Consider the following 12500-nt stretch of genomic DNA (forward strand, 5'->3'; position numbering starts at 1 on the left):
GAGAGCCAGGCCTACCCAGGGCTACCCGAGCCTGGGTAATGCCGGAGGCTCAGTCCCTAGCAGGTGGCAGGCTGCATTCTGCTAAGTGTCTACCAAGAGGGCACCACTTCCAGGCAACCCAGGGGGCTAAGCCTGAGGCGGCAGGCAGGCCCAGGGTTCCAGGAGAGAGGGAGAGATTGTCCCAGGCGGCTGGGAAAGCCAGGCCTACCCAGGGCTACCCGAGCCTGGGTAACGCCGGAGGCTAAGTCCCTAGCAGGTGGAAGGCTGCAATCTGCTAAAAATCCACCGGATGGCAACGGAGAGGCGCGCTCCCCGGCTTGTCCACAAGGCGGCGCCAGCATTCAGGTTGCAGGCTGCATTCTGCTAAAAATCCACCGGATGGCAACGGAGAGCCGCTCTCCCCGGCTCGTCCACAAGGCGGCGCCACTTCCAGGAGACCCAGGGGGGCGAGCCTGAGGCGGCAGGCTGGCCCAGGGTTCCAGGAGAGAGGGAGAGATTGTCCCCGGCGGCTGGGAGAGCCAGGCCGACTCAGGGCTCCATAAGCCCGGTAGAAGCTGAAGATTAAGCCCCCAGTCTACCAGCTACCCTCCCTGGAGCTCAGCTTAGGGAGAAGTCTCATTTAGCTGGATAAGTCACATTCGGGCGGACAAGTCACATTTGCCAGCATAAGTCACATTTGGGAGGACAAGTCACATTTCCCAGCATAAGTCACATTTGGGAGGACAAGTCACATTTGCCAGCATAAGTCACATTTGCCAGCATAAGTCACATTTGCCAGCATAAGTCACATTTGGGAGGACAAGTCACATTTCCCAGCATAAGTCACATTTGGGAGGACAAGTCACATTTGCCAGCATAAGTCACATTTGCCAGCATAAGTCACATTTGCCAGCATAAGTCACATTTGCCAGCATAAGTCACATTTGCCAGCATAAGTCACATTTGCCAGCATAAGTCACATTTGCCAGCATAAGTCACATTTGCCAGCATAAGTCACATTTGCCAGCATAAGTCACATTTGCCAGCATAAGTCACATTTGCCAGCATAAGTCACATTTGCCAGCATAAGTCACATTTGCCAGCATAAGTCACATTTGCCAGCATAAGTCACATTTCCAAGCATAAGTCACATTTCCAAGCATAAGTCACATTTCCAAGCATAAGTCACATTTCCAAGCATAAGTCACAGTTGGACTTAATAGTCGGGCCCAGAGAGATTCCCATGAGTGCTATCTCTGGCAGTGGGCTTAATAGTCGGCCCCGGAGGGTCGGCGGTGGGGCTTAATAGTCGGGCCCGGAGGGTCGGCGGTGGGGCTTAATAGTCGGGCCCGGAGAGACTTCCAGGGACGGCCGTTTGTCAGGGGGCTTAATGGCGGGGTCCGATCGGCCTCCCGTGGAAGCCTGCCTGGGGGAGCGGTGAGGACTCTTGAGGGCCAGCGGAAGGAAGAGGTGGTGCTGTATTTGACCCCGGCTGCCGGGAGATGGGGAGCTGGAGGGTTGCCCCGAGGCGGGGTCTGCAGGGAGAACCGGGTTCCGGAGCGGGCGGGCCTAGGGGAGGCAAGCCGGGCCGGGGCTCACCCTCCTGGGCAGGGTCCGAGGGGAGCTTCCCCCTGAGAGAACTTCCACTTCCGTAGACACTTTGACAAAAAAACCCCCAAAAAACCGGAGCCCCCGAGGAGGCCTTCCTGCGGCGAGCGCCAGGCCGGGCTGGGGCTACCCAAGCCTGGGTAAAGCCAGAGGCTAAGTCCCTAACAGGTGGAAGGCTGCATTCTGCTAAGTGTCTACCAGAGGGCGACACTTCCAGGAGACCCAGGGGGCTAAGCCTGAGGCGGCAGGCTGGCCCAGGGTTCCAGGAGAGAGGGAGAGACCGTCCCAGGCGGCTGGGAGAGCCAGGCCTACCCAGGGCTACCCGAGCCTGGGTACATGCCGGAGGCTAAGTCCCTAGCAGGTGGAAGGCTGCATTCTGCTAAGTGTCTACCAGAGGGCGACACTTCCAGGAGACCCAGGGGGCTAAGCCTGAGGCGGCAGGCTGGCCCAGGGTTCCAGGAGAGAGGGAGAGACCGTCCCAGGCGGCTGGGAGAGCCAGGCCTACCCAGGGCTACCCGAGCCTGGGTACATGCCGGAGGCTAAGTCCCTAGCAGGTGGAAGGCTGCATTCTGCTAAGTGTCTACCAGAGGGCGACACTTCCAGGAGACCCAGGGGGCTAAGCCTGAGGCGGCAGGCTGGCCATGGGTTCCAGGAGGGAGGGAGAGATCGTCCCGGGCGGCTGGGAAAAAAGCCAGGCCGACCCAGGGCTACCCAAGCCTGGGTAAAGCCAGAGGCTAAGTCCCTAGCAGGTGGCAGGCTGCGTTCTGCTAAGTGTCTTCCAGAGGGAGACACTTCCAGGAGACCCAGGGGGGCTAAGCCTGAGGGCGGCAGGCCGGCCATGGGTTCCAGGAGGGAGGGAGAGATTGTCCCAGGCGGCTGGGAAAGCCAGGGCTACCCGAGCCTGGGTAACGCCAGAGACTTAGTCCCTAGCAGCTGGCAGGCTGCAATCTGCTAAAAATCCACCGGATGGCAACGGAGAGCCGCAGTCCCCGGCTCGTCCACAAGGCGGCGCCAGCACTCGGGTTGCAGGCTGCATTCTGTTAAAAATCCACCGGATGGCAACGTAGAGCCGCTCTCCCCGGCTCATCCACAAGGCGGCGCCACTTCCAGGCGACCCAGGGGGCTAAGCCTGAGGGCGGCAGGCCGGCCCAGGGTTCCAGGAGAGAGGGAGAGATCGTCCCGGGCGGCTGGGAAAAAAAGCCAGGCCGACCCAGGGCTACCCAAGCCTGGGTAAAGCCAGAGGCTAAGTCCCTAGCAGGTGGCAGGCTGCGTTCTGCTAAGTGTCTTCCAGAGGGAGACACTTCCAGGAGACCCAGGGGGCTAAGCCTGAGGGCGGCAGGCCGGCCATGGGTTCCAGGAGGGAGGGAGAGATTGTCCCAGGCGGCTGGGAAAGCCAGGGCTACCCGAGCCTGGGTAACGCCAGAGACTTAGTCCCTAGCAGCTGGCAGGCTGCAATCTGCTAAAAATCCACCGGATGGCAACGGAGAGCCGCAGTCCCCGGCTCGTCCACAAGGCGGCGCCAGCACTCGGGTTGCAGGCCGCATTCTGCTAAAAATCCACCGGATGGCAACGGAGAGCCGCTCTCCCCCGCTTGTCCACAAGGCGGCGCCACTTCCAGGCAACCCAGGGGGCTAAGCCTGAGGTGGCAGGCCGGCCCAGGGTTCCAGGAGAGAGGGAGAGATTGTCCCAGGCGGCTGGGACAGCCAGGCCTACCCGAGCCTGGGTAATGCCAGAGGCTAAGTCCCTAGCAGGTGGAAGGCTGCAATCTGCTAAAAATCCACCGGATGGCAACGGAGAGCCGCGGTCCCCGGCTCGTCCACAAGGCGGCGCCAGCACTCGGGTTGCAGGCTGCATTCTGCTAAAAATCCACCGGATGGCAACGGAGAGCCGCTCTCCCCCGCTTGTCCACAAGGCGGCGCCACTTCCAGGCAACCCAGGGGGCTAAGCCTGAGGCGGCAGGCCGGCCCAGGGTTCCAGGAGAGAGGGAGAGATTGTCCCAGGCGGCTGGGAAAGCCAGGCCTACCCGAGCCTGGGTAATGCCAGAGGCTAAGTCCCTAGCAGGTGGAAGGCTGCAATCTGCTAAAAATCCACCGGATGGCAACGGAGAGCCGCGGTCCCCGGCTCGTCCACAAGGCGGCGCCAGCACTCGGGTTGCAGGCTGCATTCTGTTAAAAATCCACCGGATGGCAACGGAGAGCCGCTCTCCCCGGCTCGTCCACAAGGCGGCGCCACTTCCAGGCGACCCAGGGGGCTAAGCCTGAGGTGGCAGGCCGGCCCAGGGTTCCAGGAGAGAGGGAGAGATCGTCCCAGGCGGCTGGGAAAGCCAGGCCTACCCAGGGCTACCCGAGCCTGGGTAGATGCCGGAGGCTAAGTCCCTAGCAGGTGGAAGGCTGCATTCTGCTAAGTGTCTACCAGAGGTAGACGCTTCCAGGAAACCCAGGGGGCTAAGCCTGAGGGCGGCAGGCCGGCCATGGGCTCCAGGAGAGAGGGAGAGATTGTCCCAGGCGGCTGGGAAAGCCAGGCCTACCCAGGGCTACCCGAGCCTGGATACATGCCGGAGGCTAAGTCCCTAGCAGGTGGAAGGCTGCATTCTGCTAAAAATCCACCGGATGGCAACGGAGAGCCGCAGTCCCCGGCTCGTCCACAAGGCGGCGCCAGCACTCGGGTTGCAGGCTGCATTCTGCTAAAAATCCACCGGATGGCAACGGAGAGCCGCTCTCCCCCGCTTGTCCACAAGGCGGCGCCACTTCCAGGCGACCCAGGGGGCTAAGCCTGAGGCGGCAGGCCGGCCCAGGGTTCCAGGAGAGAGGGAGAGATCGTCCCAGGCGGCTGGGAAAGCCAGGCCTACCCAGGGCTACCCGAGCCTGGGTAGATGCCGGAGGCTAAGTCCCTAGCAGGTGGAAGGCTGCATTCTGCTAAGTGTCTACCAGAGGTAGACGCTTCCAGGAAACCCAGGGGGCTAAGCCTGAGGGCGGCAGGCCGGCCATGGGCTCCAGGAGAGAGGGAGAGATTGTCCCAGGCGGCTGGGAAAGCCAGGCCTACCCAGGGCTACCCGAGCCTGGATACATGCCGGAGGCTAAGTCCCTAGCAGGTGGAAGGCTGCAATCTGCTAAAAATCCACCGGATGGCAACGGAGAGCCGCGGTCCCCGGCTCGTCCACAAGGCGGCGCCAGCACTCGGGTTGCAGGCTGCATTCTGTTAAAAATCCACCGGATGGCAACGTAGAGCCGCTCTCCCCGGCTCGTCCACAAGGCGGCGCCACTTCCAGGCGACCCAGGGGGCTAAGCCTGAGGGCGGCAGGCCGGCCCAGGGTTCCAGGAGAGAGGGAGAGATCGTCCCGGGCGGCTGGGAAAAAAGCCAGGCCGACCCAGGGCTACCCTAGCCTGGGTAAAGCCAGAGGCTAAGTCCCTAGCAGGCGGCAGGCTGCGTTCTGCTAAGTGACTTCCAGAGGGAGACACTTCCAGGAGACCCAGGGGGCTAAGCCTGAGGGCGGCAGGCCGGCCCGGGGTTCCAGGAGAGAGGGAGAGATCGTCCCAGGCGGCTGGGAAAAAAAGCCAGGCCGACCCAGGGCCACCCCAGCCTGGGTAAAGCCAGAGGATAAGTCCCTAGCAGGTGGAAAGCTGCAATTTGCTATGGAAAGCTGCAATTTGCTATGGAAAGCTGCAATTTGCTAAAAATCCACCGGATGGCAACGTAGAGCCGCTCTCCCCGGCTCGTCCACAAGGCGGCGCCACTTCCGGGCGACCCAGGGGGCTAAGCCTGAGGGCGGCAGGCCGGCCCAGGGTTCCAGGAGAGAGGGAGAGATCGTCCCGGGCGGCTGGGAAAAAGCCAGGCCGACCCAGGGCTGCCGTTGCCTGGGTAATGCCGGAGGCCGAGTCCCTAGCAGGTGGCAGGCTGCTAGCGTCTACCAGAGGGCGAGATCCCGCCTCCCCGAGCGGCCGGGGAGAGAGGATTTGCAGGAGCTGACAGGCGCGCACGCAGAAGGGAAATCCCCCTTGGCGGCCGGGGGGAGAGACGATTTGCAGGAGCTGACAGGCGCGCACGCGCGCGCGCAGAAGGGAAAGTCCCCGGGCGGCCGCGGGGAGAGAGGAGAGATGATTGGCAGGAGCTGACAGGCGCGCACGCGCAGAAGGGAAGTCACCCTCGGCGGGCGGCGGGAGAGACGATTTGCAGGAGCTGACAGGCGCGCACGCGCAGAAGGGAGAGTCGTCCCCCCCGGGCCGGGGAGAGAGATGATTGGCAGCCGGCGGAGGTAGCTGCCAGGCGGACCAGAAGGAGAACTGCGGCCGCTCCGAGCAGAAGGGAAATCCCCCGGGCCTCCGGGGAGACGAGCGGCCTCTGGCAGGCGCGGCGAGCCGGCGCCGGCGCCGCCATCCCGGGCGAGGCGACGGGCGCCTCCCGCCCGGCGCATATGGCACTTCCGTCGACACTTAGTCAAATTTTCAACTTTCAAAATTCCTCCGGCGGCCGTGTTTCACTCCGGGGAGCGGCGCCCTCACGCCGGCGGCGGCGCGCCTCGGCCGGCACGAAGGGGTACCACCTCGAGTCGGTGTCGGGGGTCCCGCCGTGGAACCGGGCGTCGGACGGCCCCGGAGGAGGCCTCGGAGCCGAAAAGGCACTACCGGAATGAGGTTGAATTTGACGGCCGGATCCGGGCCGGAGTTCCACAAAGTCGGACACTTTGAGTGGTTGGTCTTCATGTAATGGGACAGGTGACACTCTCTCTGTGACCTACTTTTGAACACCCCCGTCAAGAACCGTGTCCGAGACAGCGTGTGCTGTCAATTAGCTTACCAAAAGTCAGAGTACCAGGGCATCGGACACCCGACTCTGACAAAGTCCCAGTGAACTCTGCTGACAGGCCGCCGACGGCGGATCCCTGCGGGGGGGAGGCAGAGCGAGGGCACCGCCCCCCCGGGTTGCGAGACAAGCCTCTTTAGGTCGCGTGGCAAGCCTCGGTTTTCAGGCGGGCGCTTCCCGCCGAGCCAATCGGCACTTTTAGACACTTTTGGGGAAAAAAAAAAGAAAAAGTCAAACTTTGAAAAATAAATAACCAACGAAACACGGACCAATGAGAACCGCTTCCGGCTGGTCGCGGAAGGGAGAGATGATTGGCAGGAGCTGCCCTGCGCGCTAGAATGAGAACTGCGGCCGCTCCGAGCAGAAGGGAAATCCCCCGGGCGGGCCAGGGGAGACGAGCGGCCGCTGGCAGGTACGGCGAGAGGGCGCCGGTGCCGCCATCCCGGGCGAGGCGACGGGCGCCCCCCGCTGAGCCGATCGGCTCTCGGACACTTTGGGGAAAAAAATAAAAAATAAAAAAGGCAAACTTTGAAATAAAACCCCACGAAACACGGACCTCGGTGAGATCCCCCGGGCGGCCGGGGAGAGATGATTGGCAGGAGCTGCCAGGCGCGCAGAAGGGAAGTCCCCCTGTGCGGCCGGGGAGAGATGATTGGCAGCAGGCGGAGGCAGCCGCCAGGCGGACCAGAAGGAGAACTGCGGCCGCTCCGAGCAGAAGGGAAATCCCCCGGCGCGGGCCAGGGGAGACGAGCGGCCGCTGGCAGGTACGGCGAGAGGGCGCCGGTGCCGCCATCCCGGGGGAGGCGACGGGCGCCTCCCGCCGAGCCGATCGGCACTTTTAGACACTTTGGGGGAAAAAGACCGACATTTTAATAAACCCCATACAACACGGACCAGTGAGAACTGCAGCCGGCCGGCCGGCCGGCCGGCGCAGAAGGGAGGTCCCCCGGGAGGGCCGGGGGAGAGATGATTGGCAGGCGGAGGTAGCTGCCAGGCGCGCGCAGAAGGGAAGTTCCCCCGGGCGGCCGGGGGGAGAGAGAGAGAGAGATGATTGGCAGCCGGCGGAGGTAGCTGCCAGGCGGACCAGAACGAGAACTGCGGCCGCTCGGAGCGGAAGGGGAAGTCTGAGGCGGCAGGCCGGCCCAGGGTTCATGGAGAGAGGGAGAGATTGTCCCAGGCGGCTGGGAAAAAAGCCAGGCCGACCCAGGGCCACCCCAGCCTGGGTAAAGCCAGAGGATAAGTCCCTAGCAGGCGGCAGGCTGCGTTCTGCTAAGTGTCTACCGAGAGGGCACCACTTCCAGGCAACCCAGGGGGCTAAGCCTGAGGCGGCAGGCTGGCCCAGGGTTCCAGGAGAAGAGGGAGAGATCGTCCCAGGCGGCTGGGAAAGCCAGGCCTACCCAGGGCTACCCGAGCCTGGGCACATGCCGGAGGCTAAGTCCCTAGCAGGTGGAAGGCTGCAATCTGCTAAAAATCCACCGGATGGCAACGGAGAGCCGCAGTCCCCGGCTCGTCCACAAGGCGGCGCCAGCACTCGGGTTGCAGGCTGCATTCTGCTAAAAATCCACCGGATGGCAACGGAGAGCCGCTCTCCCCGGCTCGTCCACAAGGCGGCGCCACTTCCAGGCGACCCAGGGGGCTAAGCCTGAGGCGGCAGGCCGGCCCAGGGTTCCAGGAGAGAGAGGGAGAGATCGTCCCAGGCGGCTGGGAAAGCCAGGCCGACCCAGGGCTACCCGAGCCTGGGTAAAGCCAGAGGCTAAGTCCCTAGCAGGTGGCAGGCTGCATGCTGCCAAGTGTCTACCGAGAGGGCACCACTTCCAGGCGACCCAGGGGGCTAAGCCTGAGGCGGCAGGCTGGCCCAGGGTTCCAGGAGAGAGGGAGAGATTGTCCCAGGCGGCTGGGAAAGCCAGGGCTACCCGAGCCTGGGTACATGCCGGAGGCTGAGTCCCTAGCAGGCGGCAGGCTGAATTCTGCTAAGTGTCTACCAGAGGGCGACACTTCCAGGAGACCCAGGGGGCTAAGCCTGAGGCGGCAGGCTGGCCCAGGGTTCCAGGAGAGAGGGAGAGATTGACCCAGGCGGCTGGGAAAGCCAGGCCTACCCAGGGCCACCCGAGCCTGGGTACATGCCGGAGGCTAAGTCCCTAGCAGGTGGAAGGCTGCAATTTGCTATGGAAAGCTGCAATTTGCTAAAAATCCACCGGATGGCAACGGAGAGCGGCTCTCCCCGGCTCGTCCACAAGGCGGCGCCACTTCCAGGCGACCCAGGGGGCTAAGCCTGAGGCGGCAGGCCGGCCCAGGGTTCCAGGAGAGAGGGAGAGATTGTCCCAGGCGGCTGGGAAAAGAGCCAGGCCGACCCAGGGCTACCCGAGCCTGGGTAAAGCCAGAGGCTAAGTCCCTAGCAGGTGGCAGGCTGCATTCTGCTAAGTGTCTACCAAGAGGGCACCACTTCCAGGCAACCCAGGGGGCTAAGCCTGAGGCGGCAGGCTGGCCCAGGGTTCCAGGAGAAGAAGGAGAGATCGTCCCAGGCGGCTGGGAAAGCCAGGCCTACCCAGGGCTACCCGAGCCTGGGTACATGCCGGAGGCTAAGTCCCTAGCAGGTGGAAGGCTGCAATTTGCTATGGAAAGCTGCAATTTGCTAAAAATCCACCGGATGGCAACGGAGAGCGGCTCTCCCCGGCTCGTCCACAAGGCGGCGCCACTTCCAGGCGACCCAGGGGGCTAAGCCTGAGGCGGCAGGCCGGCCCAGGGTTCCAGGAGAGAGGGAGAGATTGTCCCAGGCGGCTGGGAAAGCCAGGCCGACCCAGGGCTACCCGAGCCTGGGTAAAGCCAGAGGCTAAGTCCCTAGCAGGTGGCAGGCTGCATTCTGCTAAGTGTCTACCAAGAGGGCACCACTTCCAGGCAACCCAGGGGGCTAAGCCTGAGGCGGCAGGCTGGCCCAGGGTTCCAGGAGAGAGGGAGAGATTTGTCCCAGGCGGCTGGGAAAGCCAGGCCTACCCAGGGCTACCAGAGCCTGGGTACATGCCGGAGGCTAAGTCCCTAGCAGGTGGAAGGCTGCAATTTGCTATGGAAAGCTGCAATTTGCTAAAAATCCACCGGATGGCAACGGAGAGCGGCTCTCCCCAGCTCGTCCACAAGGCGGCGCCACTTCCAGGCGACCCAGGGGGCTAAGCCTGAGGCGGCAGGCCGGCCCAGGGTTCCAGGAGAGAGGGAGAGATTGTCCCAGGCGGCTGGGAAAGCCAGGCCGACCCAGGGCTACCCGAGCCTGGGTAAAGCCAGAGGCTAAGTCCCTAGCAGGTGGCAGGCTGCATTCTGCTAAGTGTCTACCAAGAGGGCACCACTTCCAGGCGACCCAGGGGGCTAAGCCTGAGGCGGCAGGCTGGCCCAGGGTTCCAGGAGAGAGGGAGAGATTGACCCAGGCGGCTGGGAAAGCCAGGCCTACCCAGGGCTACCCGAGCCTGGGTACATGCCGGAGGCTAAGTCCCTAGCAGGTGGAAGGCTGCAATTTGCTATGGAAAGCTGCAATTTGCTAAAAATCCACCGGATGGCAACGGAGAGCGGCTCTCCCCGGCTCGTCCACAAGGCGGCGCCACTTCCAGGCGACCCAGGGGGCTAAGCCTGAGGCGGCAGGCCGGCCCAGGGTTCCAGGAGAGAGGGAGAGATTGTCCCAGGCGGCTGGGAAAGCCAGGCCGACCCAGGGCTACCCGAGCCTGGGTAAAGCCAGAGGCTAAGTCCCTAGCAGGTGGCAGGCTGCATTCTGCTAAGTGTCTACCAAGAGGGCACCACTTCCAGGCGACCCAGGGGGCTAAGCCTGAGGCGGCAGGCCGGCCCAGGGTTCCAGGAGAGAGGGAGAGATTGTCCCAGGCGGCTGGGAAAGCCAGGCCTACCCAGGGCTACCCGAGCCTGGGTACATGCCGGAGGCTAAGTCCCTAGCAGGTGGAAGGCTGCAATTTGCTATGGAAAGCTGCAATTTGCTAAAAATCCACCGGATGGCAACGGAGAGCGGCTCTCCCCGGCTCGTCCACAAGGCGGCGCCACTTCCAGGCGACCCAGGGGGCTAAGCCTGAGGCGGCAGGCCGGCCCAGGGTTCCAGGACAGAGGGAGAGATCGTCCCAGGCGGCTGGGAAAAGCCAGGCCGACCCAGGGCTGCCGGAGCCTGGGTAATGCCAGAGGCCGAGTCCCTAGCAGGTGGCAGGCTGCTAGCGTCTACCAGAGGGCGAGATCCCGCCTCCCCGAGCGGCCGGGGAGAGAGGATTTGCAGGAGCTGACAGGCGCGCAGAAGGGAAATCCGGAGAGATGATTGGCAGCCGGCGGAGGCAGCCGCCAGGCGGACCGGAAGGAGAACTGCGGCCGCTGGGAGCGGAAGGGAAATCCCCCGGGCGTCCGGGGAGACTAGCGGCCGCGGCAGGCGCGGCGACCCGGCGCCGGTGCCGCCATCCCGGGCGAGGCGACGGGCGCCTCCCCGCCGGCGCAGTTGGCACTTCCGTCGACACTTTGCCAAATTTTCAACTTTCAAAATTCCTCCGGCGGCCGTTTTTCACACCGGGGAGCGGCGTCCTCACGCCGGCGGCGGCGCACCTCGGCCGGCAAAAAGGGGTACCTCCTCGAGTCGGTGTCGGGGGTCCCGCCGTGGAACCGGGCGTCGGACGGCCCCGGAGGAGGCCTCGGAGCGGAAAAGGCACTACCGGAATGAGGTTGAATTTGACGGCCGGATCCGGGCCGGAGTTCCACAAAGTCGGACACTTTGAGTGGTTGGTCTTCATGTAATGGGACAGGTGACACTCTCTCTGTGACCTACTTTTGAACACCCCCGTCAAGAACCGTGTCCGAGACAGCGAGTCCTGTCAATTAGCTTACCAAAAGTCAGAGTACCAGGGGATCGGACACCCGACTCTGACAAAGTCCCAGTGAACTCTGCTCACAGGCCGCCGACGGCGGATCCCCGCGGGGGGGAGGCAGAGCGAGGGCACCGCCCCCCCGGGTTGCGTGACAAGCCTCTTCAGGTCGCGTGGCAAGCCGCAGTTTTCAGGCGGGCGCCTCCCGCCGAGCCGATCGGCACTTAGACGCTTTGGGGGAAAAAAAGGTCAAACGCACAAAAAAAAACCCCCATAAAACACGGACCATAAGAGATCCCCCGGGCGGCCGGGGAGAGATGATTGGCAGGAGCTGACAGGCGCGCAGAAGGGAAATCCCCCGAGCGGCCGCTGGCAGGCACGGCGACCCGGCGCCGGTGCCGCCATCCCGGGCGAGGCGACGGGCGCCCCCCGCTGAGCCGATCGGCTCTTAGACACTTTGGGGAAAAAAAAGACAAACTTTGAAATAAAACCCCACGAAACACGGACCTTAACGAGATCCCCCGGGCGGCCGGGGAGAGATGATTGGCAGGAGCTGCCAGGCGCGCAGAAGGGAAATCCCCCTTGGCGGCCGGGGAGAGATGATTGGCAGGAGCTGACAGGCGCGCAGAAGGGAAATCCCCCGGGCGGCCGGGGAGAGATGATTGGCAGCCGGCGGAGGCAGCCGCCAGGCGGACCAGAAGGAGAACTGCGGCCGCTGGGAGCGGAAGGGAAATCCCCCGGGCGTCCGGGGAGACTAGCGGCCGCTGGCAGGCGCGGCGACCCGGCGCCGGTGCCGCCATCCCGGGCGAGGCGACGGGCGCCTCCCCGCCGGCGCGGTTGGCACTTCCGTCGACACTTTGCCAAATTTTCAACTTTCAAAATTCCTCCGGCGGCCGTTTTTCACACCGGGGAGCGGCGTCCTCACGCCGGCGGCGGCGCACCTCGGCCGGCAAAAAGGGGTACCACCTCGAGTCGGTGTCGGGGGTCCCGCCGTGGAACCGGGCGTCGGACGGCCCCGGAGGAGGCCTCGGAGCGGAAAAGGCACTACCGGAATGAGGTTGAATTTGACGGCCGGATCCGGGCCGGAGTTCCACAAAGTCGGACACTTTGAGTAGTTGGTCTTCATGTAATGGGACAGGTGACACTCTCTCTGTGACCTACTTTTGAACACCCCCGTCAAGAACCGTGTCCGAGACAGCGGGTCGTGTCAATTAGCTTACCAAAAGTCGGAGTACCAGGGCCTCGGACATCCGTCTCCGACAAAGTCCCTGCGACCTCAGCTCT

The sequence above is a fragment of the Leptodactylus fuscus genome, unplaced genomic scaffold (assembly GCF_031893055.1).
Source record: "Leptodactylus fuscus isolate aLepFus1 unplaced genomic scaffold, aLepFus1.hap2 HAP2_SCAFFOLD_59, whole genome shotgun sequence".
Taxonomy (NCBI): domain Eukaryota; kingdom Metazoa; phylum Chordata; class Amphibia; order Anura; family Leptodactylidae; genus Leptodactylus; species Leptodactylus fuscus.